This window comes from Egretta garzetta, unplaced genomic scaffold (genome assembly GCF_000687185.1).
Source record: "Egretta garzetta isolate BGI_Z169 unplaced genomic scaffold, ASM68718v1 scaffold56, whole genome shotgun sequence".
NCBI classification, from domain to species: Eukaryota; Metazoa; Chordata; class Aves; order Pelecaniformes; family Ardeidae; genus Egretta; species Egretta garzetta.
In genome coordinates, this window is record NW_009260182.1 from 9,340,673 (window position 1) to 9,349,082 (window position 8,410).

At 42.9% G+C, this 8,410-nt stretch overlaps 1 protein-coding gene across 1 annotated transcript in view; it reads left to right on the forward strand.

Annotated features, from left to right (window-relative positions):
- Positions 1–2,596: 2,596 nt before the first annotated feature.
- The window catches only part of WDFY4 (WDFY family member 4), a 153,321-nt gene continuing 147,507 nt past the window's right edge, over positions 2,597–8,410 (forward strand). The window contains exons 1-2 of the mRNA XM_035897359.1: positions 2,597–2,715; positions 7,629–7,793. The gene's annotated coding sequence lies outside the window, so the exon portion shown is untranslated. The remainder of the gene's footprint in view (positions 2,716–7,628; positions 7,794–8,410) is intronic.

Here is an 8,410-nt window from a genome sequence, read left to right on the forward strand (position 1 = left end):
AGCATTACTAATATTTTTGTTCAATGTTTAAATGAAAAATGTCTTTTCAAAACAAAACATCAACTAGTTTAATTTTGAAAGTATTGAAAAAAACCTATTAAAATCCCTTATTTTTTTTCCTTTGCCAAAGCTGACCCAATTTAAAAGTAATTTGCTTTCCCCCAAAGGTCCATTCTTCATTCACAACCTTTTATCTGCTCTGCTACATGCTGACACCTTTATAATCTGTGCCCCTAGAGTGAGAGGGTCAAAGTAGACCACTGTATTCCAAGTGGCTTCTCTGCTGGGTGACGAACTGAAACCTGTCTGTTCCAGAGGCTGGTGAGAGAGTATGAAAATGTAATCCTATAAATGCTCAAACTGCTGAAAGTAAATAAACAGGAAAGTAAGTGATTATATTTTGTGCTGTGATACTTTCCTGCCTCATTCTTTAAGACAGACTGAGGAAAAGGAAGGGAAGCTGCAATTGTAACATGAAGATGAACTGCATACCTGCAGACACACATGATTTCTGCTGCCTCACGTACAGCAGACCTTGCAAGTCCTTCTGTCGTACTGCCACCTGGTGACGCTCGGAGAGGAAGGTGCCAACACAAAAGATGTGTTGAAGACTGAATGTTACAGAATGAAGACTACCCATGCTACCGCTGAGACCCACAAAACAGGTGATGTCTGGAGCAGAGGCTAAAAGGCTGTAAGATAGTTTCGTATTTATGGTCCGTATGGAGAAAACAGGTGCGTGGGAAAGGAAGAGCTCTGAATTTCTCTAGCAGGATTGCCTGTATTGAGTAAAGGCAGGCTGTTTGAATTTTTCATCTAGTCTCATCTCATGTAAGGAAAAGAAAATAAGTTTAATGGAAATGAAAAAGGATAAGAACTTAAATAGAAATAAAAATACCACTAGAGCCTGGCATGTCTACGTTAAGTATTTAGTCATACACTTGCCATCTGTGCATTTAGGGTGACTTTTAAGATGGATCCCATCTCTGAACTACTCCAGTTGTGCAGAATAAAACACAAGCCATGGGACTGACTGACCAAATTTTTTGCACATCTGCTGATGGTCTGAACACAGGTTCTAGTACAAATTTGTTGCTGCATAGTTGGCATGAAGGGGACAAACCTTGCAGATTATGTTCTGAATGTATCTTGGTCCAAGACTTTTACAAGGTAGATTTCTGCTTCCTTCAAGTTAGACATCTGCACATTCCTCTAAGCATTATGTAGTGACCAATGCATTGACATACGAAACAATTATTTAAGTTTCACCTCATGACTGGTGTCTTGTTTTCAGACAGCTTAACAACTCTTACTACCGAATAAGCCTCCTTAGACCTCCATGTGAAGCCTGTCATTCACATTTCCTTGCTTACAGATAGGCAATTCTTCCAGGCAGAGACAGCCCTAGAGACCCTGTGTCTGAACTGGCATCCTAACACAACCTTGCAGAAGGAATTTGCTGGTTTGTCAGCTCTGAGCCATTGCTCTCCAGCCCTGGGAAGGTATTACAGAAAAGGGACTCCTATCTGACACGTAGATGCTGCAGAGCCTGTTGCACTTCCCATTTGTGGTGAGCTTCTCTGCAAGGTAACTACTGCATTCTTCTACCAGTTCCTCCTTTAGTCCATGTGGTAGCAGCCTCTGCTTCAAATTTGAAAGCTGTGCTCTGAGCTCACAAATGATCACATGGCCAACGACTGGTTTCCTGTTGCTCTACTTTGCTGCTTTAACAAAGTATTTCTACGTGTTTAGTGCTAGGGTTTAATTTCAAGTCTAATATTACCTCTCTACTGAGCAGCAGCAGCAGCAACTTTGGTCAAGTTCCTAGCACAAAAGAAAACACTAATGTAAAATCTGGCTATAAAGTAAGTAGAGATTAAGGAGATTTTTCTTACTATTTACCAACCTAGAACAAAGTTATCTGAACACCCTAAAAACAGTCCTTTCCTAGGAAAAAAAGGAAACCACAGTCTCCAGGGAAGCTACTCAGTTTTAAGAATTGTTTTTTAAACCAGAGCATAGCAGCTAGCAGAACTACGGCTTTCATCAGTTTGTTCCCATTCCTTCTGTCCATAATTTTTTATGACATGGCAAAAGTTAGTAACCAAATGCTAAAGAGAAGGGAAGATACATGAGTCTAGTTCAGAGCGCTAGAAGAATATTTGTAGAAAAGTCAGGCTTATCCATGAGTAGGGTGTGACAGCTCATTAAGCATGCTTATTAGTTACTTGAAGGTACCTGAGTAGTTATCACTGTGGGAAAGCAGCCTTCCTGGATACATGCAGAGCCTCTCTGGGAGTGAGGTCACAGGAGCAGGAGTTTATAGATAGACCTGGGAGATGCAAAAGGAAAAATAATAGTAGTTAGTAGGGGGCATGTCAGAGGTAGAAATGTCTGCTGTCATACTTGTGTTGCAAGGATTTTGCTTAATTTGTTTAGCCTGAATGTCAGGCTTCCTGTTTCCTGATGACAATGAGAGCTGCTGCAGGCTGTGCAAGCTACACAACATCCTTGCAGAGAGCAAAGAGGGGTGTTAAACAGGAACTAGGACCAATTTCTGACACTTAAGAAAGTGGTGTTGTCTGCAGAGGTTTTGGTGCTGCTTCTGCAGAGAGTGAGAAGAGTAAATCTTCCAAGAAAGAAGTGTCAGTATGTGTTTATGTAATTATATCTTGTGCTTTTGTCTGAGGCTGTGTCTGAGAGTGGTATTTTCTGGTAAGTGCTCTGTGTTAAAGCCTACCTTTCTATTTTGTAAATATTTGTAAAATTTTTCCCGCAGAACTTCTGTATCATCCTTTCATTCGACAAATTGAATTCCTGTGTATCCTGTTGTAGGAACTTAATCTGAGTTATGGGAGGGAGGAGAAATGGAATGCCATTATATTTTGCATTAGCCTTTCAACGTCCTCAATCTCATTAGACTAACATGCCTTCTAGTGTGGAGATCTTGTGTTAAGTCAAGCTGCCTTAAAAAATTTCCTGCACAACATTTTTCTAGTCAATAGGTGGCATTTAATCAAATAGCAGCTTCCCAGAGGAACTTTCATATTTGATACTTCTTTTCTTCTGGGATAAAAAAAAAGATTCTGTTCATTTGATCAAGGTGTTTGGTTCTGACACTTTCAAATAAGAAAGTTTTCACTTTTGTTACAACCAATTTTCAAATGTGGCTTCTTTTTCCTTGTGTTTTTAAAAGTTGATATTGTTCTACTAACTCCGGAATAATTTTGGTGGCATTTAACTACGCACAGAATTTAAAAAAAAAAAAAAAAGTAGTTTAAAATTATTTAGGGTATTTCTGTGATTATATAGCCCAGTAATTTCCCCTTCCCCCCCGACTATTTTTAAGGAAGCCACAAAAGATGAGCAAAGCAGGGGGCTGTTAAGCAGCAGAACTACGCTTGCTGTGTAAACATTCACAGGAAACTACTTCAGGATCACACAGATTGGAAGAGGCTGAAAACCACCGGTCTGACCTCTAAGATGGCGGCTATTGGATATACTATTGGTTCATTACTGTTTAAACAATAAAAGCATTGGAAAAAATCCCATTCTGATTTACAGATTTTTGTTGATGGGGGGAATTTATTCCAATTTCCAATTAAATGTTTTGAAATAGCAGAATTTTATGTGGCAAATAACACTGCTACTACTGAGCAAACCTTACCAGCACCAAGGTGCAGGCTGGATGCCAGGAGGCACAGGGGATGGGTTGCAGGCTGCCTGGCCTTGCTTGGGCAGAAACACCAGGGGAAGGAAATGGATCCCTTTCCTGAGGCAAGTTAGGAGCTTGACTCCAGCACCAACCCTGCAAACTGGCCTGCCTTTTTATAGCCAGTCAGTCATGGTGCCAGAGCAGTCAGTGGAGTAACTTAGACCTCCCTATCCAGACTGAGAGTGCTTAGGCCCAAGGGGTGCTGGCAGGCAACAGGCGGAGTAATGTCGCCTCGCAGATACGCTGCACATCTTTACCAGCTACCAGTCTCATGGCTTCATCAGCATGAGCTCCATTTAGTTTAAAGCAGAAGTTTAGTTACAAATATGCAGGTTACCTTGCCATCTGCGTAGCGTGGCCATGCATCAGTATGTGCTTGCCTTATTTTCCTCAGAGGTGGTGGTGCTGCTTGGGGGTGGCAGGCCCAGGCAGGAAGGCCGCCTCTTGAGGGCCCTGGCCCAGTTTGGGGCTGCCGGGCAGCACTGGCAGAAGTCGGCTTTTGCTTCCCGCCTTCCCAGGGCTCTGTCCTCCAGGGAAAACCCAGCCAAAGAGGTGGGGTGGCCTTCCCTGCCGCCCCAGGGAGATAGGAGCCGAGTGGCTCAAGCTCACAGTCCTGCGGCTTTTTGCTTCATGGCTCACTGCTTTTGCTTCTTTGGGAAGATTTGCTGGGGGAGTAGAATGCCTCCTTAATTGCAGATTTCAAGGTTTACTGAGAAAAGTGATGAGTGAAAACAATGGTTAAACAGATGGTTTAAATTTTTGCATTGCCTTTCTCTGCAGTCTCTTTCTCAGCTTCTGTTCTGCCACTGAAACGAGGGGAGGAAAATGAAACATTGCCACTTCCCTTTACAATGTTAAAGAAAAGTGATTTGATTAACATTTTTTAATCAACATTCTTTTTATCAAGAAAAAAGAAGATGGCTGGATTTTAGCAAGAAAGATGAAGAGTGGAAAAAACCTGCAGCTAGTTCAACCTTTGGACCCTCTGCCATGTTGAATGGAACATGCGTTTAACTGTTTTTTTCTAGACTGAAGGTTATGAATGTGCAGCAGAAAAATGCATCGTCTTGGCAAAATCAGCTGCATTTTATTTCTTAGGTCTACAAGGAGAGAAGCTTGCTGAAGGGAGAAAAATGGACTTTGTGGCAAAGCTCCATCCCATCTGGGTTTGCAGTTGAGCTGAACTATCTGCCCCTCCAGCAACGGCAACTGCACAGCAATTGCCAGAGGACATGCTGCTCTTGATGTAAGCAGTCAGCCCGTTTGGTGAATCTAATGCAACTGAAATGTACTGCAAGTTGGGCTTCAGGAGAAACCTGCAGTAGCTGACCTCCGGCCTCAAGCTGGAGAGGTGCTGTGCTTCCAGCCATTCTGGACCACTAAGATAACTAAGACACCTCAGTGTGGGTGCTATCATTACTGCCAAGGCATGAAGCAGGGTTTTTTCACTTGTGTGTGGAGGTTAGAGTGCCAAAGGAGAGACATTTAATAAGAATCAACATAAGGGACATTGTTTGATGCTGTGAGACAGGTGGACCTTGTAGTTACTTCCACATCCTTGCCTCAGGATGCCCATTGTATGTCCAGCTCAGGCAGGACATCTCATCTCCACTGGGCCGTGCATGATCTACTTAAGAGGGCTGCCCCCATCAGATGGCAGTTTCCCAGCCATTGTAGGTAGAGCTAGCTCCTGGGTCCAGGAAGTTATTAGTGCCCTTTCTAGAAACCTTAAACCAAAATGAGGGTTCCTATGAACTAGGTGCCCTGCACAAAAAAATAAATGCAAGTAGATGGGAGACATGCCTTTTTTTCCTGTGAGACAAGGGGGGAGGGAAAGGATGAAGAAAAGAAGGATTTTTCTCTCCACTTTTGTAGGTGGAGGCACAGTGCAAGGGCTTGATCTAAACAGTCCAAACTGACAAAGGGCGCTGTCTCCTACTACATTAGCTATTAGCTCGTCTTTACCCCTTGAGTTATTTTTACTACAGATAATTTGGTTACAGTTGTTTTGCTCCAGTGAAGCAGAGATTAAGTGGGAGGGTGTGTTGAAACTCTGGACTTCCAGCCCCATCAGCAGTCAGTGCAAAATGAAAAAGAGAAACAGCGCTTCCTCTGCTGTGTGGATTAGAAATCTGCTAATGACTGTGTAGCTGCTTGAGTCCTGACAGCATCTATTGAGAGGGGCACCACTGGATGGGGAAGGCTCCTGGGGAATAAACCTCGCTGATCGAACATCATGGAGGGGCTGCTGCAAATGACCTTCTGCTTTGTGGTTTTAAACTGACACTAAAAGGGTGGAAATGGAGCACATTTAGGCTTGTTTCTGAGTTAGGAAAGGGAAAACAATGATGTGCTCTCTGGGTTGGTATTAATATTCTCTTCTGCATCTCCGTGCTTCTGCCATTCATCTCACTACTGTGGTTTTAGCTAGATTGCAACTGGGAAAGTATTGGCTAATATGTGAACGGCCTAAGTAGAAAAGTAGTGGATGTGTTGGCACAGCCTCTTGCAGGCTGTGTGAGCTTGCTCGGCCTGTGCTTGGAGCTGCCCAGAGGCCTTGCAGCCATGTTGGTGCCAGACCTGTGCGTGTCTCAGTGGGGCTCACTGAAGCGGCCAAATGTGACATTCACCAGAGCTGCCCTGGGGGTAGGTAGCTCAGTGTGACCTTGCATCCGCCTGGAAAACACCCTTTAGATTATATTTAGTTTAGCTAATGCTTTCCGAAACCTGGTCAGCTTAAAGCTACTGTCTGTACAGACTGGAGTGGAGTATTTTCCTTGGGATCCAAGCTGTATTTCTGTTTGCAGCAAAGCTACAGAGCTGCTTAATTCCTGGTGTATAATCTGTAAATGGATGAACTAAACACATGGTTTTGCTGCTGACCTGTTGTTGATCTTTCTTTCAATAAATGCATTTCCATAGTAAAGGATGAGAACTATTCTCTGGGATTGTTCTATGCCAGAAACATTGCTGCACTGAGAGAGGTCCCTGCGGTGCATAGGCAATCACTGTCCTGTCTTATTGCTTAACCCTATCAAACAGTGAAATCAGTCCCTTCAAGACTTGACGCTTCTACCTTCAGAAACATCAGGAGTCGCCAGTCTGGATACTGCCCTACCTTAGCTGGAAGAGAAAGTTTGTTTCCTCCTGAATACTTTTTCAGGCATTTGAGTGAAGTAGATGGTAATAGAAAACAGGTGGCTTCAACCACTGAGGGTAAACCCTCAGGTTTCAGTCACTGTAAGGCCATGATCCCACTGATTCTCAAGGTCACCATAAAATTCTTGGGGAGACACAGTTTAGGAAACACTTGAATTTCCTGTGTAAAAATGTTTAAGCTCCACCTCCCCTTAAAAAACAATTATAAAGCTGTTCAGATGTGTTATTACAGAGAACAAAAAAGCAACTAGACAAGTAGAATGTAGTCTTCCCCCAGCCCCAGTTAATCTAGGCTCCTTTATGTTGTTGGTGAGCTTATAGTGCTTGTTTTCCTCTTGATCTGAGTAGCTGCCTTGACCATTTTAGTAGAGAGATCAAGAACTTAGCATTGATCTCAGCATTCAAATGCATTTATTTTAAGTGTACATTTGAGGAAGGACTCCAACTGTTGCCTGTCCTTTTGGCACAGGTTGCACAGACAGCATGAGCTTTGTGGTGCTGTATTCCTGCAGTAGTTTGGTAAACCTTAAATTTAAAAACAATGAAACCACCACCCCCCACCCCAACCCCAACCACCCTTTCTTTTTGAATATGGTGGGGGGGGAAGGAGGGAATACTTGGTTACTCTTGAGCCAGAGAGAAGCATGCAATGCCTACCAGGTTCATGTGTAAGCTGAACTGTTCTAAGTTGCTTTGGAAGCTTGGCATGTCCTGAGCATGTGGTTCATTTGCTCTTCACTTCTGCTTTCCTCAGGAAATAAGTGCAGCAGCTAATCAGGTGATTCACAGTGGAAAATCTAAAGAGCAGAGTGGGAGCAGCTGCATATAGTAAGATATCTAGCAGGACAGAAGCAGCAATGCTGATTTCTCTGGGTGTGATTATTGACTGCAACAGGAGCTGCTGAATCTAGGACACCAGGTATGTCAAGAGATTTGCTGTGTAAAGCAAAAGGAACAGACTGTTAACTGTTGAAGGAAACTGTAGTATTATCTGCAACTGGTTTGTTATGGTAGGATTGTTTTCACAGAGTACAGGTTTCAGTCAAAGTTCATCCTAAACTACAGTACAAGGAGGAAAAAGGATCAGCAGTTTGCTTGTATCCTTTAATCTAGGGATGATAATAGGATTGCAGATGTAAGGGGTATATCTGTTGCTGCTCTTAGTGGAGGTTTGTTAGATTTGGTTTAACTGCATGTCTTACCTAATGAGCTGCTGTTTTGAGGTGATCAGAATTGCCTGGTCTTGTTTTTTTGAGTTTGTTGCAACTATATTGTCTGTGACTAACCAGAAGCATTCTGTTTGCTTTTGAGATGGGGGCATTACTTTAGTTCCAGGAGGACCACATCTCAAAAGCAAGCGTACCCAATGTCTGTGCTGCAGTAGGGGTATATGCAAGTCAGAGAAGAAACTGTTCCCAATTAGATATTTAGAAGCTACTTTTAAAACAGAAAAAATGAAGAGTGGGTACATGAGGGAGAGCCTAAGTCAATGTTATAGCTACTTTTGGATTGCACGGAGACGCTCTTTAAACAAAA